The sequence below is a fragment of the Protopterus annectens genome, chromosome 2.part2 (assembly GCF_019279795.1).
Source record: "Protopterus annectens isolate FY-2018-M chromosome 2.part2, PAN1.0, whole genome shotgun sequence".
NCBI lineage: Eukaryota > Metazoa > Chordata > Ceratodontiformes > Protopteridae > Protopterus > Protopterus annectens.
The window spans coordinates 1030861525-1030888225 of record NC_056730.1 but is presented as its reverse complement, the minus strand read 5'-3'; positions in this window follow the sequence as shown (position 1 = coordinate 1030888225).

The following is a 26701-nucleotide window of genomic DNA, read 5'->3' as shown; positions in this document are numbered from 1 at the left end:
TACTGTCACAGTACTTAACCAATAAGCCATCATAGCACTACATACAATGGAGGTTTCAACAAACAAATCCTTACCATAGAAAAATCAAACTGAACATGTGAAAGGAATCTATGTATAGTGTGATGTTGTATAACCTGCCTAATAACATAAATATGTGAACTGGAGTACTGCAGTAAGGCCAAACATGAGGTGTTATTGTAATAAAGTGTTGAAGTCCCCAAGACCCCATAAAGTGTACGTACACATGAATCACAGATACCAGACACAGATATAACATGTAACGAATAATAAATCAATGCCAAAAGGAAAATTTAATGCTAATTAAATATTAAGCAATGCTAAGCATTGCACAGCTCAGCTTACTTGGTGTAAGCAATGTGTAGGCTGGCTAGCTCAATCTGCCCAGTGGTATACCCCTTTAAGCAATGCCAACATTAGGTAAGCAGGTGTGCCCATAGCTAAGCCTTTTCAAAACTGTCCAATCACAGGAAAGTGTGGGGAATCAGTCATATTTAAACCTCACAGGCACAAATGCTTCCTATAACTGGTTGCAGCTCCATACTATTGGCAGAATGGCTGGAGTAGGGGAAGGCACTCGATTTAGAGAGCAGCGCTGCAGCACCCAGGAGTCCTCATTCATGGTATGACTCCTGGTAAGACACCATGAGCAGAGACTACTGCAGGGCCAGTACCAGGGCTCTCAGTATAAAGTTGAAGCCTGGGACAGTCTCACTCATGACCTCACCAGTGCCACTGGTATCCCCCGGACTGGTGAGCAGGTCAGGCATCACCATGCTGACCTGAGGTGGCAGAGGGGGTGATCTCTTGGAGCAGTGGTTCCAAGAATCAAGGCAGATAGCCAATGCCCCAGCATATGTAGATAATGATTGCCTAGCTTGTGTATACTATGGATAGGTAATGGCTACATATCACTGTATTTCTCTGACAGATACAGATGAGCAGGCTGCGAACCAGCAAGCCCATGCTGCTAGGCTGCAAAGGCTGCATTGCGAGACAAGTTAGTAATAATCTTGCATGTACTGTCATAACAAATAAATATAACAGTTCTAGAAAGTGTTGTACCAGTATAAAATGTATTGTGTATGGGATGTACTGAATAAACTAGACAATATGGCAGGAAGACTGTCATATAGGTTGTGTGGAAATAAAGGTGTAATATCTTGTGAATAAAAGTATAACCCCTGGAGTGCTTGTGTACATTCTGCTTTCATATGTTGTTGTAGTGTTGCATTCTATAAATAGTACTGTTGTAATATGCAGTGTTACCCACACTGTTGAACGCAGATAAAATGTGTAGGAGGTTGAGTATAACAATGTTGGAAGCCCCAAAAGGTCAGTCATATTGTACAACTGAGGGAGACAGACAGAAAACATAGGAATACTTCACACCAATTCCCTGATAGCACAGTTTACAGTGATGTCAACTGCAATATTTTTACCACACAGAGCAGGGGTTTGAATCCCGAGAGTGGTAGTAAGTTATATGCATAATCATACCCCACAACCATACAGAGTCTGTGAGAATGTTCAGATAGAAAGATGTATGCATAATTAGATCCAACAGCTGTACAGAATATGCTAGAATGTTCAGATAGTAAGTTGTAAGCATAATCATAACCATCAACTGTACAGACTGTGACACAATCTCAGGTAGTAAGCTGTAGGCATAGTCATACCCTCAACTGTTCTCATCTGTCCAGCAGGTCCAGATAAATGGCCCATATCTGCTGCCCAGTAACCTGTTCCCCTGACAAATCAGTGTGATGATCCAAGAAATGTAGGCAGCTTTTACTGATATATAACTGATAGTCAGACCTGAACATAGAGAATGTATATGAAAACCAAACCTGTCATTGTAGCATCTCACCTAAAGTGTATGACAGCTATTCTCAAAATATGTCACATTAATACCTGCATCCTGTCAAGCCTTGACCAGAGTGTGTGCAATAACAGATTGTTAGGTATGTGTATAACATCAACATGGAATCTGGGGGTATGTATATAATTTGTCAGGTAGTGTTAACAAAGATTTCCTCCACAGCTATAACAGGTAAGAGGTGTAGACTGTAGGTACAACACAGTTCACTTATATACTTGTCTACAAGCATGGAATCTGGGTGTATGTGTAGAATTTGTCAGGTAGTGTTAACAAATTTCCCTCCACAGCTATAACAGGTAAGAGGTGTAGACTGCAGGTACAACACAGTTCACTCATATACCTGTCTACAAACATGGAATCTGAGAGTATGTGTAGAATTTGTCAGGTAGTGTTAACAATATTTTCTCAACAGGTGTAACAGGTAAGAGGTGTAGACTATATGTAAGACACAGTCCACATTTATAATAATCTACAAACATGCCATTGTACAAAGTAAGGCCATTGGGTAGTGTAATAATACGTATATGGGACAGATGACTGCAGTGACTAAGAATTTTGTGAAAACTGCAGGGATATATTAGTTGTTAATTGACCTCTCTCTCTCTCACCCCCACCATATGTGCAACAATAACCTAATTACGCACCAAAATAGGTACGTTTATACTCCAAACTTTTGTTGGGACATATGTCCTATTGGTTTATAAATATTCACATTTCTTTCTATGCATGTGCCATGATAATATACTCCCAAATTGGTGGCCTGTTGCCATCAATGAAACCTGCATGCTGTTGTAATGGCCACTGTTGTCCCATATATGCATGTGCTCTGCTCACCCTCCAACTGTTGTAAATCTGGTGTCTTGGGTTATTTGGAATACCTATGCATATTGTTATAAATAATCCTGAATGCTGTTGACTATTACTAACTGATATCTGTCCTAAAACTGCAGCACCATAGCTCGTATGGGAAGGCCGGTCCCAGCAGACCCACCTGTCCCACCTCAGCTTGCCATGGCACCGGGCATCTCTGGGGCCCAGCCTGGGACCTCCTCCTCCATTGGCCCTGCACCACCTTCAGGTAGAACTGTCTCAGGGGATGGGACTCAGCCTCCCTTGGGAGCAGGGGTGGAGAGGTACCTGTCACTCACCATCAGGTTAGGGCCATGGTGCGAAGGGAACTCGACAAGGAGATTTGAGACCAGTTAAGCCAGCTTGAGGGCCGCATGGTGCAATTAGAGGGTGAGCCTGCCCCTCCTACCCAGCCCCCGGCACAGCCAACTTTGGAGCAGTGAAGATTCACTGGTGACTGCCCATGGGTGGGGACTTCAGTCCCACTATTTCCATTTGAGGCTCATGGGCTAGTGACTTTCAAACACCACTCCCCATCCAAGGTGTTTACCCCCCACATGTGTCATATACCGCCCCTGTATGTGTCTTGCTTGTCTTGTCTGTTAACCTACCTCCTCAAATATTCTTACTACCCCTCCCCATCATCTCACTCTCACCTGAAAAAAAGGGCATTCTGTTCCCACAAAACAATATTGCCCTATACATAGCTGTCCAATTCGCACATGTGTCCACTGGACACAAGTAATCTGGTCTAATTGTCATCACAACAAATTATTGTGGTTTGAGTGTCCAAATATAGCTACAAATTCAGAGTATATGCACAGCTGTTGCTGTAGAAGAAATGGGCAGCTATGGAGCTTCCCTACACCTTTTCTGCACATCCCTGGCTATTTTCCCTACTGCCTTTCCCTCTTTGTGCCCCTTTTTTCACCACTTTCCTATCAACCCCTTTTTCTTTTCTTTTCTTTTAAAGAAATTAGCGCGGGTGTAAGCGGAATTATACCGTGACTCCCCATTAATATTCCAAAACGTGCACGCTGACCATTGTAAATCGACTTATACTAATTGAAAAAGGTCCGGTCACCCGGACTTTTTCCATTAGTATAAGTCTTTTTTAAAACACTGCCTTGCTATGTTAAAGGAGTTTAACAAAGCGAGACAGGTTTAAAAAAAGCAACGCAGATCTCCGTTGCTTTTTTTAAAGCTGTCTCGCTATGTTAAACTCATTTAACATAGCGAGACAGTGTGTAAAAAGCAATGGAGATCTTGGTTTCTCCGTTGCTTTTTTTTTTAAACCTGTCTCGCTATGTTAAATGGGTTTAACATAGCGAGACAGCTTTAAAATAAGCAACCGAGATCTCCGTTGTTTATTTTAAAGCTGTCTCGCTATGTTAAACCCATCTAACATAGCGAAACAGAAAAAGCAACAGAGATCTTGCTTGCTCCGTTGCTTTTGCCCACACCTCTGATGTACTGCGTAGGCATACGCATGTGCAGTACATCAGAACTGCCGCAGAATACCAGACAGCTGCGGAAGGGCAGAAAGGAGGCATTATACAATGCCATTATTTAAGAAAAGTAATTATTTTTTTTCTTAAATAATGTCATTGTATTATAGCAATAACCCACTTCTGGGTGTGGGTAATGCTGGATTTACCCAGAGTTGGCTGGCTTTGTTTGGCCACTCGGGCTTCACCATCGTGACCAAACCACGCCAACCGTGGGTAAATCCAGCATTACCCACACCCAGGCGTGGGTTATTGCTATAGTAATCACTTTTAAGCAGCAGTAAGCGGATTTAAGCCTGTTTGCGCGGGGGTAAGCACTGCCTACACAGGTTAAGCAATTTAGAAGCTGAGTGTAAGAAACTGTAACCAAACGTTAGCAGTGCTTAGCTCTGCACAAATCTGCTTACAACTGCTTTAGAGTGCCTTAATCACTCTGTATCCAACAGCTTATGTTCTTCCCAACAACAAAATTAACAGCCTCTGCAAGGCTCAAACCAAAGGCCCTGCACACAATAGACAAAGTTATTTACCACTAGACCATGACAGACATACAAAGATATGTTGTTTTCAGAAACATATCATCCAGCCCAGTCATCCAACAGTACAGAGAATGTATACCAACAACTAGATGTATACGTGGATGTAAATATATTAATATCTAAACTGGTACAACATATCTATATATGTCGATATATATATATATATATATATATATATATATATATATATATATATATATATATATTCGAAATATATACATATATATATATATATATATATATATATATATATATATATATATATATATAAATATATATGAACATATATACACAAAATGCCTACATCGACACATATATATGTCTACACCTATATGTCTACATATACACAGCAAGGTACATATATGTATGCAGATATATATATATATATATATATATATATATATATATATATATAGATATATATCTATATATATATATAGGTATATACGGACATATATATATATGTAAGCAGAGATATATATATATATATATATAGGTATATGTGGCCATACATCTGTAGATAGCAATGGTAGATTAACTAAAGCAAATATGTCTGCATGCATCATTAATGGGGTTGAGAGGCTCCAAACAATATACGTCTTGTACGAATAGGCATACCCCCCCCATAGCCAAACATGTCTGCCCTGCAATACACTACCAAGTGTTGCAGATCCCATAACCAGGACCTGACATGACATGGGCACAAGATGTTAATAGCACTACATCCTACCTGTATGATGTCAGGCTGGTATTTGTAACATATCATGCAGTACAGTCTGGCTCCCATTGGAAATGTAAAATGTGGAAGCTATGATCAACCCAAGGATACATATACACAGACACATATATGCAGATACATATATATATATATATATATATATATATATATATATATATATATATATATAGATATATATATATATATATATATATATATATATATATATATATATATATATATATATATATATATACGGGCCTACCTGATAATACCGACACATGAAAACACTGACAACGAAATCACAGACACCACAAAACCGAAAGTTCAAAAACACGAAACTTCACATGCCCGAAAACCACAATCCTGACAATCAACAAACAAAACAAATCCCCTGTCCCAAAAGCACACACATAACACAAGCACACCAAAAACCTTACAAACCTACACTAAACCTTACATACACAACTATCTATGCACTAACTTTAACCCAAACCCTAACCTTAAGGTCTGCCACTATCGCACACTCACCTAACCAGCACCCTAACCCTAACTCACTTAACCTGCCCCTAACCCTACAGTCTGTCACTATTACACACTCATCTGACCCTCGCCCTAACCCTAACTCACTTAATCTGCCCCTAACCATAACCCCACACATACCTTAACATGTTGGTGTTCTCAGCATTGGGATTTTCAACTGTCGATCATCTCCGTTGTCGATCTTCCGGTGTCAGTGTTCTCGTTGTTGGCGTTTTGCAGTTTCAGTGTTATCAGGTAGACATGTTATATATAAATAAATAAATAAATAAATATATATATATATATATATATATATATATATATATATATATATATATATATATACATATATTTAGAAATACATGTGACTACACATGCACACGCAGAGATATGTACACATGTATACATATGTAGAAGGTGCACAAAATATGGAACAGCCGCTATACCTACAGTTCACTCCTGAACTGGACACTGTATGGGCCACCCATACAAATGACAATCATTGCCTGCAACAAATACCCACAGAGAGGTTGTAGGACTAAACACCACACACACGTTTGCAGAAATGGAAAACATTTATTTGTGTACCATTACAGTTCTATATACTATTGCTAGTGTAAATGGGATTGTCTTTACATACATGGTGAGTATGGGAGGTCACATCTGCTTTCCACATGTATGCCATTGGCTACTGACAGTCATCCTGAAGGCATCATAGTAAAGTACAGCTGCTAGCACATACTGCCCTTGTTGACTGCAGCAGAGATGTTGGCCAATATGTGTGGACATTCTGACACACTCTGTACAGCCAGAGGTATACACAGAACCCCTTAGTGCAAAACATGTGTACCATGCCTGACAATATAGATGTTAATAGCCATGTAGATGGCTATAACACATAATGACTGGTATACATATGCCACCATAGGTAATGCATTCACACACCCCTGTCTGGCCTGACACATAACCGCTGGTACAGGGGTGCCATGGTCACATACTACCCACTAGACATTGACATCCATCTGTACAGCATCCCACTGCTCTGACATACATGACTGTTAAGGGAGGCCCGGCAGCAGTACATTTGGCAAGTATCTGGACATCACATTTCACTGGGTAAGTACACTAAGCTGCTAGGCATGTAACAATGCACTGTGCAGGCTACAGGCAGACTGGCTCAACACTGGCCTACATCTCCTATGGGGGAATACACATGTACCTGCATATATAGCAGGCTCTACAGGCATGTCACAGCACAGGGTAAGATACAACTGTGTGAAAGTGCATAACCACATCCAATGTGAACACAGCCACAGCCACATATGGTAAGCTAGCATAATATTACAGTATATGGACTATCTGTTTAACGAAATCACCGACACCACAAAACTGAAAGTTCAAAAACATGAAACTTCACATGCCCGAAAACCACAATCCTGACAATCAACAAACAAAACAAATCTCCTGTCCAAAAAGCACACACACAACACAAGCACACCAAAAACCTTACAAACCTACACTAAACCTTACATACACAACTATCTATGCACTAACCTTAACCCAAACCTAACCCTAAGGTCCGCCACTATCGCACACTCACCTAACCCGCGACCTAACCCTAACTCACTTAACCCACCCCTAACCCTACAGTCTGTCACTATTGCACACTTACCTGATCTGCGCCCTAACCCTAACTCACGTAATCCGCCCCTAACCCTAACCCCACACTTACCTTAACATGTCGGTGTTCTCAGCGTTGGAATTTTCAACTGTCGATCATCTTCATTGTCGATCTTCCGGTGTCGGTGTTCTCGTTGTCGGCGTTTTGCAGTTTTGGCGTTATCAGGTAGATATATATATATATATATATATATATATATATATATATATATATATATATATATATATATATTTACATATATATAAATACATGTGACTACACATACACACGCAGAGATATGTACAGTAAAATACATATGTAGAAAGTGCACAAAATATGGAACAGTCACTATGCCTACAGTTCACTCCTGAACTGGACACTGTATGGGCCACCCATACAAATGACAATCATTGCCTGCAACATATACCCACAGACAGGTTGTAGGACAAAACACCGCACACACGTTTGCAGAAATTGAAACCTTTATTTGTGTATTTTTACAGTTCTATATACTATTGCTAGTGTAAATGGGATTGTCTTTACAGACATGGTGTATATGGGAGGTCACATCTGCTTTCCACATCTGTGCCATTGGCTACTGACAGACATCCTGAAGGCATCATAGTAACGTACTGCTGCTAGCACGTACTGCCCTTGTTGACTGCAGCAGAGATATTGGCCAATATGTGTGGACATTCTGACACACTCTGTACAGCCAGAGGTATACACAGAACCCCTTAGTGCAAAACGTGTACCATGCCTGACAATATGGATGTTAATAGCCATGTAGATGGCTATAACACATAATGACTGATATACATATGCCACCATAGGTTATGCATTCACACACCCCTGTCTGGCCTGACATGTAATAACCTCTGGTACAGGGGTGCCATGGCCACATACTACCAACTAGATATTGACATACATCTGTACAGCATCCCACTGCTCTGTCTGACATACATGACTGTTAAGTGAGGCCCAGCAGCAGTTCATCTGGCAAGTATCTGCACATGAAATCTCACTGAATAAGTACACTAAGCTGCCAGGCATGTAACAATGCACTGTGCAGGCTACAGGCAGACTGGCTCAACACTGGTCTATATCTTCTATGGGAGAAATGCACATGTACCTGCATATATAGCAGGCTGTACAGACATGTCACAGCACAGGGTAAGATACACCTGTGTGAAAGTGCATAACCACAACCAATGAGAACACAGCCACAGCCACATATGGCAAGCTAGCATAATATTACAGTATATGGACTATCTGTTCGACACCATCATCATATGTGCCACTCACACACTAACCCTACATATACTGGGCCGCTACACAGTTTGGTCTGATGGCTGACTGTGGTATGGGACATGTGTGTGTATGGCCCTACAAACGTAAGCCAATACGGTAACATACAGTGGTGCTGCATTTAACATCAGATAGGACGGGACCTAGGATGATGACAACTACCACAGTCTGTACACAGGCCAAGGTACATATTAACAATACACACACTGTTGACATTCCCCATAAGTACACAGACCTCAGTACTGTACAAACAACCACAGTATGTCCAGGTTATGTCATCAAATATAACTCCTACTGTACATAACATGTGTAGCAGTCTGATATCTCACTGGCTTGTTATCAGATATGATGACACTAATTATGGTGTAAAGCACATATGCACCTCTTAATGTATGACATATGAAGAAAGGTTGACTGATTTGTGGCTGGAAGAACATCACAGGGCCAGTATTGACACGTTGCTGTGATAACATCATACATTTACTGTTGTAATAGGGTTTTTTGCAACATATGTTGCCTAGGACATCCCTGGTTGCTGTGCGCTCCTGGCCCCAGTGTCTTCAACCTTTTCTTGCTCCCTAATTATTACCAGCTCTCAAGCTTGCCTTCCTTCCACTTGAGGTTAAGAATTTGACTATCTGGAATCTAAGGACCTCTTCATATCACCTGCTGTCTTATCCCTGTGCTCTTCCAAGAAAGGAAGAAAGAAAGTATGTGTTCTCCTAATACTGGCAGAAAAGCTGACATTTAATAGTGTATATGTCTTGTAGCTTGTAATTGTTAGCTTCTAGCCAGGACTGCCAGCAGCCATACCCTCCTCTGTATCCAGTAGTTAGATTACAGACCCTTAGTCCTTCTATTGTTGCCTCCTTTAACTGACTCATAGTTAGTATCTAGTCCTTAACCAGCCTTTCCCAGACATTTACTTCTGCTGTAATAACATTCCCTGTCCACTAGGTGGCACCCTTATCCAGTCCCATCCATTAGTCTATCCTGCTATCCTATAATTTACATCTTCTACTTTCTGCTGCCTATACCCTGCTCCTGCTATCCTATAATTTGCTTCTATTACATTCTGCTGCCTATACCTTGCTCCTATCTTTCCTTCACATATCTTTTGCTCTACTGTTAACACCACTTTCTTCCTTTGAACATTACCACTTTACTTTTATTATTCTTTACTCATCCGCACTTTCACTTACCTGAGCAATCAGCAATCCACTGATTGTTCATCCTGAGCTGTTCCACTCACTTGATCTGACCAATATACCCTGTATTGTATATATCTCACATTGCTCACCTACTTTCCTCCATCCTCTTCCCTTTCAATTCCTTGTTTCTGCTTCACTGCTCTGTCTCCTCTTTCTAATTTCTTCATCTCATTGCTAAATAACGTACATCTTCCTGTCTCTCTCAGCTCTAGCCCCTCCCTGCTTTTACCTGTTCTTACCCTTTCCCACCTCCCCCATCTACCTGACTTCCTCTCTAATTCTATTAACTACTAGTTGCCCCTTTTGGCGCCATCTTTAATACCTAGGACATCCCTGGCTGCTGTGCACTCCTGGCCCCACTGTCTTCAACCTTTGTAAGTAATGATCTATTGTCTGTAACTTACTGCTTGTTGTAGGTTAACTGTATGATTTACATAGTTATATTTGAAAATACCTATTTATTATGCATAAAATATCCAGACTATTGTAACTTTTTGTGTTGGCTGGCTTTGCACCTTCTACGCATTAATTGTTTTAGCGTTTTCCACGTGGAACTGCTACAGGCATCCTCAAGCAACCCCAAGAGTTTGCTGCTATACTCTCAAATATATGTTGCATGCCTTGTCCGTTATCTTAGTGAGGGCTTGTGCTGCACATTGATTGCCCACTTGTGACTGCTCTAACTGTATGATTTTGCATAGTTATATTTGAGAATACCCTATTTATTAAGTATAACATAACCAGACTATTGTAACTTTTTGTGTTGGCTGCTTTGCCCTTCTATGCATTAACTGTTGTAGCGTTTTCCACGTGGAGCTGCTACAGGCGTCCTCAAGCAACCCCGAGAGTTTGCCTCTATACTCTCAAATATATGTTTGCATGCCTTGTCCGTTATCTTAGTGAGGGAATTAGTAGCACTGTAACCATATGGGCTTAAACCTTGGTTGGTCCTATTTTTACTCCTTTACACAACTCCTCGCTCTAACACAAGAGAACTTATTTTATTTCTTTTTCATGCTCTTGATTACACATGAGGACTAGAGTGAACCTTTATCTATTTATATATCTAGTGCCTACACAGTTTGGTTACTAACTTTTAATGTAAAACTACATTTATCTAAGTGGAGCTGCTACTGGCTAGCCCATGTTCTAGCGAGTGCGTAAGCATTGAGACACTAATATCATTAGCTCCTCTAGGCAAGTAAATGCCAATAAAGCAAGTAGTTCCACAACATTTGCGGTCACTCTATGAGCAGAACCTTTAGAAATAATAAGCGCCTGTGGTATGTCTTGATGATTTCACTCCTTTACAAAATACGGTGCTTTTGGTTTAACTTGATGCTTTAATATGTATCTTTACTCAGGAAAGTACTATACATAGCAACTGCTTGCAGTCAACAGCAGCATCAATGCTGAATAAATATGACTGCAACAACACATGTATATGCTTCTCAACTGATATAACCTAATTCAATTACTTATATACTAGCACATATCCCTACCTCGCTAGAAAGCTTGTGTTAGTTCTTCTTTTTACTGTATGTAGAGCACATCCATTATTTAAAAGTGTTGAATATATCACTTGTACTAGCATTAGGGCATCTGCAGTGTTTAGTTTACAATACGATTGCTATTGTTATTTTCAGTTTATATACCCTAAAGCATATATATATATATATATATATATATATATATATATATATATATATATATATATATATATACCTTGAGTCTGATTTACCTTGTGATATCCTAGGCAGTGTATTGAATTATAAATATACTAAAGCAATATACAGGTCTACCTTGCTTGGAAGTGTTCCCTTGGCTTCTTGCTTTGTTGAATGACTGTACTAATGCTGCTTTGATTCTACCTTTTCCTGAGATATATCCAGCAATGTTGGATGAATGCATTAATGCTGTATTTTGTAAAATATGCTTAGTTATACTGACTGTACTAACTTAATAAGGACATTTGTTTTCTTTTTCTCCCCACTATTTTTAGTCTTGCTCCCTAATTATTCCCAGCTCTCCGGCTTGCCTTCCTTCCACTTGAGGTTAAGAATTTGACTATCTGGAATCTAAGGACCCTTCCATATCACCTGCTGTCTTATCCTTGTGCTCTTCCAAGAAAGGAAGAAAGAAATTATGTGTTCTCCTTAATACTGGCAGAAAAGCTGACATTTAATAGTGTATATGTCTTGTAGCTTGTAATTGTTAGCTTCTAGCCAGGGCTGCCAGCAGCCATACCCTCCTCTGTATCCAGTAGTTAGATTACAGACCCTTAGTCCCTCTATTGTTGCCTCCTTTAGCTGACTCATAGCTAGTATCTAGTTCTTGACCAGCCTTTCCCAGACATTCACTTCTGCTGTAATAACATTCCCTGTCCACTAGGTGGCACCTTTATCCAGTCCCATCCATTAGTCTATCCTGCTATTCTATAATTTACATCTTCTACTTTCTGCTGCCTATACCCTGCTCTTGCTATCCTATAATTTACTTCTATTACATTCTGCTGCCTATACCTTGCTCCTATCTTTCCTTCACATATCATTTGCTCTTCTGTAAACACCACTTTCCTCCTCAGAACATTACCATTTTACTTTTATTATTCTCTACTCATCCGCACTTTCACTTACCTGAGCAATCAGCAATCCACTGATTGTTCATCCTGAGCTGTTCCACTCACTTGTTGCTACCTGCTCCATTTGCCCTGCGGGCTCACTCCGCTCCCCTACCCTACCCCCAAATCTCAACCACCCCCTCTACTCACACTTTTATCTCTCCAGTAGGCTCCTCCCATTCTCTACCACACCAATTACTGGCCTTCTCACCCTTCTCTTCTCCTCCCATCAATTAAAGGCCACTCCCCACACATATCTCCTCCAATCCTCCCATCAATTAAAGCCACTCCCCACACACACTATACTACACCCTACACCCCTTGATTTTTTCTCTCTCTTTTACCCTACCTATACTATACCTCCCAAACTTCTCTATCTTACATACTTAATCCATTACATTATGCATTCTCTATTCCTTCAAACACTACAAATCCCTTTCATCACCCTCTTAATTCTAATTCCATGTCACCATACTACCTGCTATACTTCCTCTCCTCTTCCCCCCTCTTTTCTCTCCCACCTCTCAACTCCCATTCCACTTTTCACCCCCACTACAACTTACTTCCATACCATATCATCCTCACTACTACAGCCCAATCTTCTCCACTACTTTAAACCAAAGATCTTACCCACTTCAACAAAACATAACTTCCCTAAAGCTCTGATCTATTGTCCACAACAGTTAAAAGGCAAACTAAATTTCCTTCTATCTCCCTTCTTCATCCACCTATTTCTATCAGGTGATATCCACCCAAACCCTGGACCTAGCACTACTAACAATCTCATCCCCCCAAGAAGTACAACTACCACTAACCTTAAAAGCCTAAAAATAGTCACTCTCAATGCCCAGAGTCTAAGAAATAAAGCTACTCTTTTCCATGCCTGCCTTCACCACAACCTTCCTGACATTGTAGCCATCTCTGAGACTTGGATAAAACCTTCCATCTCTGACTCAGAAATCCTACCCCTCAGCATTCAAGCCCTTAGATCTGACCGCTTAAACAGAAAAGGTGGAGGAGTAGCCTTGATATTCTCTAATCTACTCCCCATTATTCAATACTCAAACCCCATTCTCCAGTTCTACAATGCAGAACTAGTAATAGGTTTACTACAAATGAATATTCACAAAAGTATCTGCTTCATATCCCTTTATATTTCCCCAGGTAACAATACTACCACCCTTGAAGAAATCCTCCAATGGGCCTCAACTAACATTAACCTAGAGACCTCCATTTTAGGAGATGTTAATATAGATTGGAACAAAATAAATAACTGAATCCGGTACAATAAAGGCTGTCCAATAATCCATGGTTGGCAGGCAGGCAAACTTAAAATATAATTTTATTGTACAAGAATTAAACAAGTAAACAATTAAACATGTAAACGTAGATCCCATACAGCTTTAATTGAGCGCTTTCGTCTCCACAACCGGAGACTTCATCAGAATAAACTAGTATAAATTGAGTTCTCTTTTATATTCTACCTATATCATTAAATTGTTTAATTAATTAATTAATTAATTAATTAATTAATTAATTAGTTGATTGTCCACTTAAATGTTAAATCCTTCCTAGTAGCAATTCTCAGTTTAAAAGTACATACATCTGAATACTTCCATAGCATAAAATAAAACTATACTGGTTATTGCAAATATATTCGCAATCTGCTTACTGCATGTTCACATAATTCATCTTGCAACCACATTAAATGCTCTGATTAATCACTGTTGACTTATGTACACAATGCTTTTATAAACAGGGGAATATAACACAAAACTTTTGTTGACTTATTATTACAATACTTTTATAAACAGGGGAATATAACCACAATATATATAGCAAGAAATACACACCATATGAGCAATATAAATGCTGCATCTATAAGTGTATAAGTGAGTGAAGAATGTATTTAAAATATATTAATAGATAAATAGATAAATATAATAAATATATAAATAAGTAAGTAGATGAATATAATAGATATAATAGATATACAGGGTCCCTTTGACGCTGCCCATGGCTCCAAATGTATTACATAAAACCAGGGATTTAATACTCTGAATGTATACACAAATAATGTTAAAATAATGTTAAAATAATAAATATAGATAAAATGGGAATTAATGAATACACAGCGTTGTTGTGTTAAAACATCATGATAAATATTGTGAACTATTGTAAAAAATGCATTAAATAAAATAAGTATCAAAATATGTATGTATATAATTTACAATAATGAATGAATAAATAAATCAATAAATAAATAGGTAGATGTTATCAAATTAATTATCCATATGAAGTGTGTGAATAAAACTATAAAATCCTTGAATGTAAAGGTATAAATAACAATCCAGTGTATGTATGAAACTGCTCGTAGTTTTAAAACTACACACATTCAATGTAATAATTAGAAATGTTGCAAAACATACGTATTCAAAAACATGAGCTGAAATAAACCTGAACCCACACTTTATTGTCCACTTTTTATTTTGGGATCCATGGCTAGGATCTTCAGTGCTGGTGTAATGGAAATGTGGTCATTTAGCCCTTTACCACAGCTCGCATCCAACCTTAACTGCCATATCATTTCTCTATATAAAAGGCTGATTTTAAATTTTAAATTTTGGGTACTAGAGGTAGTGCGATACCCAGAACGAGGAGGTGACTGGGAAACCAAAATTGAATATAGAGAAATGATATGGCAGTTAAGGTTGGATGCGAGCTGTGGTAACCAAATGATCAGACAATAAAGTGTGGTCAGGGTTATTTTTCAGCTCATGTTTTGAATGTGATAGTTTTGGCACATACTATTATTTATTTTGTTTATGTAGTTTATGAGCAGTTTCCATACATACACTGATTGTTTATTATACCTTTACATTCAAGGATTTTATAGTTTTATTCACTACATACATATTTTGATACTTATTTTATTTTATGCATTTTTTAAATATTGTGTATACAAGTCAAAGTTTTGTGTTATATTTTAATGTGGTTGCAAGATGAATTATGTGAACATGCAGTAGATTATTTGCTAATATATTTGCAATAACCAGTATAGTTTTATTTTATAAAAAGAAGAAGCTGAAACAGCGCCAAACCAAAATCCACCAGATAATCCACAAGGTTAACGCTTTAAAATAAATCAATGCGACTTCATCAGACAATTTGATTTAAATTAATTGGTCATTATATATTAAAATCTTTTAAAAAAAACATCCAATAAAACCTTATGCATTCCGTTTGGACCAATAACAATCATGAGAAAAAACAAGAGTTAATTAAAAATCAAAGACATGTGTGGTGAAGGGATATCTGAAACTCTATAGGACTGTTCTAAAAGTTTGTTCTGAAGTTAAAAACTTTTAAAATGAATTGGTTACTTTATACTACAATAAATATATCTGTATTAATTCAAATAAATAAATAAATATAATAAAAACCTCAGTTATGTGAATATAAATGTACAAGTGTGTGATAACACATTTTTTGTCAGGGATAAAATTTGAACTATGGAGCCACCTAGAAATACATTCATTTAAGCCCGGTTGTTTGTTGGCTTCTAATAATATTTGCCAGCATAGTTCCTTATACTCCAACCAGTCTTCCCAGGGGCCTCCTCTTGTTTCTTTTTTTACCTGCTCTAGAACAAAGAAAGAAAATTTAGCATCTTTACAAATTTTAGCATGTTTAAATAGGGCATTCGTCTCTTTTTCTTTTTGTATTTCGTATTGATGTTCATATATTCTTCTCCTTAATATTCTTTCAGTTTTTCCAACGTAGTAGGAGTTGCATTTTGAGCAGGTAACTAGGTAAACAACTCCCTGGGATTCACAGTTGAAAGCACCTGTACTGTATATGTTCATTTCTCTGGCTTCTAAAAATATTTATCTTTTGTTGGAAATGAAAGGGCATTGTTTGCAATGTCCACAATGAAATGTTCCATGAGTAGTGTTATTGAAGCATGTCATCTCAAATAGCTTATTATTATCATTGTTTTCTAAAAGATTTTTGATGCGCACTCTTTCTTTGATATTAAAAGATATAAATTTGTCCCACTCAGTTCGAAAAATACTTTTCACTTTTGAATTGAACAAGTTAAATTCTAAAACTAATGCTGATTGGTATTCAGAGACCACTTGTGTGTTGTTCTTGCTAGTGCTGGGAGGCTTGTCCATAGTGTCATCATTCATCTTGGGATTCATAGTGTTGATCACACAACCCTTAATGGGTTTGTATTTTGTCTGTCTGTGTTGTTCCACCTCTTTCCTGATATCTTTGATAAAGTCAGGTGGGTATCCCCTAGCTAAAAACATACCTTCCAAGGTATTGCATTCAACTGCAAAGTCCTCTTCACCCCTCACAAATTGTCCTTTGACAATGTTCCTTTGCAATGTGGGTGTGCACTGTTGTAATGCAGGAAAGAATTGCAGAACAAAACTTTTGTCTCTAGGTCTTTCTTGTTCACGTTCTTGTTGATTTCCACATCTAAGTACTGTAACTTGTCTAGTGAAGTGGAGTATGTAAATCTAAGAAAGTGGATAGTATTCTTGATGTAGTCTAGGAATTTTGCCTCCTGTCCAAAATTACAATGTCCTGTATAAAGACCAATACTGTTGGAATCCTGAATTCAGTATGTGGTTCAATTCCCATCCTGCTAGTACTATATTTGCATAGGTGGGTGCGCAAGCCGCACCCATTGCTACCCCTTTTGTTTGTTGGTAAAATTCGCCATTGAAGGTTAAAAAGTTGTATTTCAAAATTATATCCATTAACTCCACTGTAGCAACTTTTTCCACATGAGTGAGTATATTATCCATAAAGACCATGTCCTCAAATATGGTCATGCCTTCTTGGTGTGGTATGCAGGTAAAGAGGTCTACCACGTCTATAGTCACGAAAATCAGATTTTCAGTCAAAAGATCAGATGTAATGCTACTTAGTAGATCCCATGAGTCTTTCAGAATGTGTTTGTAATTATTGCAAATGTGTTTGATCTTGTGATCTTTGGAACAGTCAGCTGACACAATGGGTCTTAGTGGAATAATAGGAATCTTAGGTTTCTCCATAATCATATTGTCCAGTGCCATATCTATTTTTGATGTATTCAGATGTATGTACTTTTAAAGTGAGAATTGCTACTAGGAAGGATTTAACATTTAAGTGGACAATCAACTAATTAATTAATTAATTAATTAAACAATTTAATGATATAGGTAGAATATAAAAGAGAACTCAATTTATACTAGTTTATTCTGATGAAGTCAATTTAAGCTGTATGGGATCTACGTTTACTTGTTTACTTGTTTACTTGTTTAATTCTTGGACAATAAAACTATATTTTAAGTTTGCCTGCCTGCCAACCTTGGATTATTGGACAGCCTTTATTGTACCGGATTCAGTTTTATTTGTTTAGTGATCGACTTTTTTGCAGTGTGGTTACAAAATAAATAACCTAAACCCAGCCATATCTGTCAATATATTCAACTTTACTCAATTAACTAACTCTGTCACTAGACCCAACAAAATCAATCCTCCAGGATCTACACTGGACTGGATCCTAGCTACCCACCCTAACAACATCTTGGACTCAGGCATCCTTCCTGACTCCTTTAGTGACCACCTGTCTGCCTTCATCCACCAAGCAACCCAGTCTCCCCCTCTCCAGCACCTATACCTACATACACATAACCTAACAAACTTTAACCCTCTAACTTTCTCTAATACCCTCAAACAAACTAACTGGAACAATCTAAAGACTCTACCACTTGACTTAACTCTACTTTCCTAAGTGTACTTAATTCCCAAGTTTCACCCCGAACTATAAGAGTCAAATCCAAATCCACCCCATGGTTAACTAGGGAAACCAAAAAATGTATGTAACAGAGAGAAAAATGCTGGAAACTTTCTCAGCACAATAAACAACCACAGACCCTTATTCAATATAAGCAACTCAAAGACATATATCCAAAGACAAACAATCCTACTATATGACACTCCAAAAATCCCAAACAATTTTGGAAGTCCATTAATTCACTTCTCAACCCAGGCACCAAAAATAATCCTTGCCCTGACACTACCAGGTCCGATCCAGAAACTGCCACTTTTTTCAACTCCTTTTTTACTAACTCTATAGCTGAACTAAATAAGACCTTCCCAATTAATCCATCCACACAGTTCAATCACTCTACCCCAGCCTCTAAACCCAACCCTCCCCCACCTTTGAACTTAAAACCCATCCACACAGTTCAGTCACTCTACCCCAGCCTCTAAACCCAACCCTCCCCCACCTTTGAACTTAAACCAGTCTCTACCTCATATATAAAAAAAAACTTCTCAGCAAACTAAAACCTTGCTCTAATGCCCCAGATAACATTTCATCTAAATTCTTACAAATTGCTGCAGATGCAATCACCCTCCCCATTAGTATCCTAATCTACAAATCCATACAGGAATCATATGTCCCCAAGCAGTGGCGTGCTGCCTTTATACATCCTCTCCACAAAGGTGGCATAAATAATAATACCTCAAACTTTCGCCATCCTCTCCCCAATATCAAAAATACTGGAAAAATGCATTCACATTCAGCTAATGCTCTTCCTTACCAAAAACCACCTCATCTCTCAAACCAAACATGGTTTCAGTCCTGGACATAGCACTATAACTGCTTTACTCTCATTCCTAGATATAGTCAACTGTGCCCGCGACACTGGTAAAATAGTTTCAACAGTTCTACTAGATCTCTCCAAGGCTTTCAACACTGTCTTCCATACTCATCTCCTTAGCCACCTTGCTAACCTCAACCTCTCACACAATACACTATCCTGGTTCTCAAGTTACCTATCCAACAGATCTCAAGCTGTAAAATGAAGAAAAGGCACCTCTAACTTCCTTCATGCCCCTACTGGAGTCCCCCAAGGTTCCATTCTTGGCCCTATGCTATTCAACATCTTTATCAATGACTTCCACTCTGCCATTCCAAATACTAAAAATGACTCCACTTTAATCTACTGTGCCACCAACCTCCCAGAACTTCTATCATACACTCAAACTGCTTTCTCTACCTCTGAGAACTGGATGCTCCAAAACCACCTATCTCTAAATGCTAACAAATCCAAAATACTACTCCACCCCCCTCAAAATCCTTCCCTCTTCACAAAAACTCCTTCCAAATTAGAAGCCATAACAATTCAACCATAGAAATTGTTCCCTATGCCAAACTACTTGGGGTCACTATAGATGAAAACCTAAAATTTGACACCCATATTCAACTCAACATCAAGAAAACGCATCAAAAACTTGGCCTGCTATACAGAAACATCCACTATCTCTCCCCTTCTTCTAGACAACCCTCGCCACTACCTATCTTCTTCCCTCGCTAATGTATGGTACCCCTCTATTAACTAACTTATCTGCCTCCATTTCCTCAAAAATGGAAAGTTGTGATAATAAAATTTCAAAATTCGCCATCAAAGCCAAACACTCCTCCCATCATTGCTCTGCCCTCCACTCACTATACTGGCTAGAACTTCCCAACCTTCTAGACTACCTCCAACTTACCACTGCCCATAGGCTATTATTTAACCCCTCTAAATGTCCTGCACTTTCCAACATCCTACAACCATACACCCTTAACAGGCCACTTAGATCTGCTCACCTAAACCTACTCACTGTCCACATGCCAAATCGACCTACTGGGCAGCACCTCCTATCTTTTTCCTTAGCCAAAAAATGGAATTTTCTCCCTCCTTCTTTACGAATGACAGAAAACCCTGAAAACTTCAAAACCCTATTCCATTCCTACTTGTTCTCTAATTGGAAGTGCAACTACACTTTCCCCACCTAGCCTTCTACTCTCTCTACACTAATTGTATGTCCATACTACTCCTATTTCCAACAACTTTGCTCCATGGATTTTATTTATTCTTTACTGTTGTCTTGTGTATATATGTAAATATTGTAAATAGTTTGCTCCCTAACATTTATGCTTGTTCTACCACTCTGCCATAACAAGACTCAGATTCTATGTAACCTTTTTAACCAACCATGTCAATATATGACTCATATGCTATGTAACCACTGTACCTCATACTGTCTCTGTATCATAATTTACCAGTATTCATAAAACTTAATATTATCTGCTGTATCTTAATGTATCTGTATCTTTGAATCTTAATTTCAATTTTATCTGTTGTTTTTTAATTTTACTATGTAATGTGGAGCTTTTCTCCCTGGGCCTCCACTGAAAATGGGCTTGTGAGCCCAGTGGACCGCCCTGGTCATCAAACTGAAATAAATAAATAAATAAAATATGTCCTATGAGGGATATAAAGTCAGTAACTGTCATGACTTTCACCATTTAGAGACTGCAATCCTCACACTATCTTCTGCAGTTCACAGATACATGTTCTGTTGGTAACACATGACACCAAAGGCACCACACACTGCCCAGTCTGCAGATGACCCTACAGATGGGGAGTTCTCATAAGCATACAACTGACATGGCAGGTATTAATACATGTAGGACAGCCATATTCGCACACACCCTGTTAAACCAACATTACTCTGAATGCAGTATAGCAGCACTTACAGTTTGTGGTCAGGTCAGGCACATCCCCCTCCTGTGTGTTGGCCTGTTTCCTCAGTGTATGTTGTCAGAGGTAAATCCCCACTCCATCTGAGATGCTGTTTGTCAAAGAACAGAATGAGTTCCTGCTCACAGTGAATGAAAAGGACCAACACAAACATGATGTTTCTAGATATTGGAGTGTGTTTCCATGCAACTGGCTGTGAGAATGTTACCACAGCTGTTCCACATGCAATCAGCTAGGGGAGGGCTTCAATTCATGCAGAGGCCATCAGTTGATCATGAACATTACCTACAATACCCATGCTGCTGCCTAAGAAAAGCAGGTATAGGTCTCCACATTCACTAGTAAGGGAGTGAGAGAGGCATCAATGAGTCAGGAATGGGTGGGAGAGTAAAACCTACACATGTTTGTGTCACACACCTACCAGCACAGGGTATCAAACCCCTGATGACTATGTAGTGCTATCACAGTCCCATGCAGTTATTGGATGTGCCACATAGCTTACCTGTTGTGGAGTCCACAGAATATATATGATGGTGATGGTGAGTGACATTGGCAACAGGGATATGGTAGCTATATTGTAGGTGATGTACACGTGCCTGCCCACATGAAGAGGTGGCAGTGTCAACACAGCCACACTCTCACAGGGATGTACTCACATTAACACACTTGGCAGGGCCAGGGATACAGCTCATCACTAGTGAGATTGCCACAGCACATTACTGTGAATGTATCACTTGCACCACATGGGTCATATGGAGGTTATACGGGCAAAGGGTATGGGGAGGTGTCTGACATCAGACAGCATGCTTCAGTATGCCACTGGGGGTTGTAGTGGGTGTGGATGTGATCATATGCATCAAACAACACACACACATGAAAACAGAGGGTTCCAGTACTGATATGCATGGGTGCATTTCTGAATGGGTATGTGGTGGTTGACTGTGCCAGATGGCTATACAAGGTTAAGTGATGGGTATACCTTGGCATCAGGCCACATGACAATGGTCTGCATTGTGGCTCAGGCCTGTGGTTTCTGCATTTGCCCACACAGATGGGTATTGTATCCACCATCCAATCACCTGGATGGTTATTGCGTGTGGCTAATGTTGTGCATTGGTTGCCATGTATGTGTTCCCTAGTCCATGACATAGACAGTGTCTGGGATGTGCACACCTCCCACATGCATGTACAGTGACATGTGGAAATGTACCTGGGGTGTCGGGCCCATGTTGTGTACACAGATTATCATCAGATGTGCTAGTCTTGACCACCTTTGGCAGGAACTGGCAATGGACAGCAGGTTAACCCTGTAGCTACATTGATAGCATGTTAACAGCATTCCCTGGCATCAGTGACATCTGTCCATGCAGGGCATGTTTTCAGGCATGGTATGTCCTTTGTGGGTCACATATGATGGCACCACAGGTGTTGCAGGTGTCCAGTGGTGAAACATGGGGAAGGTGCACTGTCTGCATGTATGTGCCTATTGGACAAATGTACAGGGTGCCATGCCCTCTGTAGGTCACTGCAATCACTCCATAGTTACTATCAGTCGCCAATATGCAGTGTTCTACACACATATTGGCTGTTACCTTGGCATGTGTGTGTGTGCATGTGACATGGGTTGAGAGTGTGCTCTGGGTAATACTGGGGTTGCTAACTGTGATTGCCTGGCCGTGATGTCACATGTATGGGTATGGATTTGCACCCCAGCCTCCCAGCTATTTCACATCTGTTATCCCTGTACAATGGACATTGTGATATAGGACCACCATAAAAGACATTTGCAAAACCCACCCCACATTATGCCCAGGTGTCACACACTCACGCTTCCACACAGGATACAAGTTGTAAACACACACACACATGTCATGTCTGAAAGTTGAACCCCAACCTAATTAGTTTATTACACTACAGCACTATGCAGTTATAGTATGTGCCATGGAGATTACTGGAGTACTCCTTCCCCAAAGGTGTATTTCACATTGGATGACATCAACAGGACTGCCAAAGTAGGCCATTGGACATGTACTGAGTGTAACTAGACTAAAATGCTTTGCTCCCCACACAGACATTGAAAAACACACAAAACATCCACAATCGACATGTGGGCGTATAGAACCCCTACCAGAGGTCTATATCACACTGCAGCATGGAGCTGTTATAGAACACCCCACAGGGATTACTGGAGAACTCCTTCCCCAAAGGTGTATATCACATTGGATGACATAAGCAGGACTGTCAAAAGTAGGCCATTGGAAATGTATAGAGTGTGACTAGCCTAAAATATATTGCTTCCTACACCGACACTGAAACACACATAAAACGTCCACAACTGACACACGTGGGTATAGAACCCCTAACATAGGTCTAAATCACACTACACCAGGATGCAGTTATGTCACACACTATGGAGATTACTGGGCTACATTTTTCCCAGAGGTGTATTTCCAGGTGGATGACATCAACAGCCTTGCCAAACTAGAGCATACAAATTGTATGGAGTGTGACTACCATAAAAAGCATTGCTTTCTATACAGATCAGATACAGGGTCAGACAGACGCACACACAAACTTGCCATGTCTGGGAGTAGAATAGCTACCTATCTAATTTATCACACTACAGCAGTAACCAGTTACAAGATGTGCTGCAGAGATTACTGAGCTACAGCTTCCCAGAGGTGTATTTCTAGGTAGATGACATCAGCAGCCTTGCCAAAGATGAGCTTGAATTGTTGGGAGTATGACTATCCTAAAAAAGCATTGTTCTCTACACAGACAGACACACACCTGCCATGGCTGGGATTAGAACAGCTAACTAACTAATTTATCACACTACAACCAGTCAAAGTTACAGGACGCGCTACAGAGTTTATTGGGCTGCAGTTATCCAGAGCTGTATTTCTAGGTGGATGACATCAGCAGCCTTGCCAAATATGAGCATTTGAATTGTAGGGAGTGACTATGCTAAAAGCATTGCTCCTTACACAGACCGTCAGACAGACACACACACACACACACACACACACACACATCTGCCATGTCTGGGATTAGAACAGCTACTTAACTAATTTATCACATTACAGCAAATTGCAGTTACAGAATGGACTATGGACTATGGAAATTACAGGACTACAGCTACCCAGAGGTGCATTTCTAGATGGATGACATCAGCAGCCTTGCCAAAGATGAGCATTTGAATTGTATGGAGTGTGACTACCCTAAAAAGCATTGCTCTTTACACAAACAGACAGATACACACAATTACCATGTCTGGGAATTGAATTCCTACCTAACCATTTTATCACACTACAGCAGTACGCAGTTATGGACACGTCATGGAGATTACTGGGATGCAATCTTTCCAGGGATGTATTTCTAGGTGGATGACATCAGCAACCCTACCAAAGTAGATCATTTCAATTGTAGGGAGTGTGACCACCCTAAAAAGCATTGTTCTCTGCACAGACAAACACACACACACGCATACAGCTGTCAAGGCTGAGGTTAGAACTCCTAACTAACTAGTTTATTACACTACAGCAATACACATTTATGGGACATGCCACTGAGATTACTGGGATATAACTCTCCCAAAGGTGTATTTCACAGTAGATGACCTCAGCAGGCTTGTCATAGTGGGGCTATGGGGAGGGCATTGTGTGTGCATGGGCCATAACCCATTCATCTAGGGGTTGACATGCCACATGCAGGCACAACCTGGGTCATATTCCACAGGTACGTATATACAGCTGCTAGATGACTACTTCCTTGTACAGTCATGTTGCACAGCTGGCAAGTGCACCACATACTCTGTAATGGTGACAGATACCGGTGGCTAGTATCTGCAGTGTGTGACATCAGACCCTCATGTGGTTGTGGCCCTTTGGCTGTGTGCTGGGTGGGAGAGCCCTAGATGGCTTCTTGTCACAGTCACCCTCTTCCACACATCTATGTATGTCTACCTTTGGCTTATTATAGTGTGTTGTCCTTACATATATGCCTGTATTCCTATCCACTGTGTGTGCAAAAGTGTGTGAGCATGCCCATTATGACCTTTCAGTATGTTGTTGACTGACATTGCCTTCATTACTCTAAGTGTGCGGGCATGCCTAGTATGGCCATCTGTACTGAATGTGTGGATTGAGTCCAGGTAGTTTGTACTGCAGTGCTGACCTTTGTGTTGTATACCTACAGGCGGCATGCTATCTCTGCAGGGTATCCGTCGATCATTTGGCATGGACTGTTACTACATTTCTGCATAGGATGGGAGGGCACACCTGACTATTTCTACATTTCTACACAGGATTGTTGAGGGCATACTTGACTGTTACTATATTTCTACGTAGGATGGGGGGCACAACAGACTATTTCTACATTTCTACACAGTATTGTGGGGAGGGGCAGACCTGAGTGTTACTATATTTCTATGTGGGATGGGGGCACATCTGACTATTTCTGCATTCCTACACATAATTGGGGGTGCACACCTGACTGTTACTATATTTCTACATAGGATGGGGGGCACACCTGACTATTTCTACATTCCTACACATAATTGGGGGTGCACACCTGACTGTTACTATATTTCTACGTAGGATGGGGGGGGGCAAACACCTGAATATTTCTACATTTATACACAGGATTTTGGGGGGGTACATCTGACTGTTACTATATTTCTACGTGGGATGGGGGGGCACATCTGACTATTTCTACATTTCTACACAGGATTGTGGGGGGCACACCTGACTGTTACTATATTTCTATGTAGGATGGGGGGGCACACCTAACTATTTCTACTTTTCTACACAGGATTGGGGGCAGGGCACACCTGACTGTGACTACATTTCTACGTCGGATGGGGGGAACACCTGACACTTGTACAACTTTGCTTGGACTGTACTGGTATGTCGGGTACTCCATTTCAGTCTGTAGTCTTACCTATCGTTCTGGCTAGAGGCATACCAGTGTACTACAGATCTTAGCTTTTAATTACCTACATATTAGTTTCTGACTTCCTACCCTTCAGAACTGACACTGCACTGCCTGATCTGCTGTAGTCTGTCTGTGTAGGCCTGGGGGGGGGGGTTACCCATAGGCCTCATTCAGAGGCCATAGCACAGCCTTTATTTGTGTTTGTCTACACCTGTCCTGCTGACTGTGACTGTTGTTGGGTATGTGACCCCCCCCCCGACTGGCATGTGTGAGTCACTTAACTTGTGGGTGTCCCAGTACTGAGGGTGATGCTGCAGGACTGCCTATGTCAGATGCA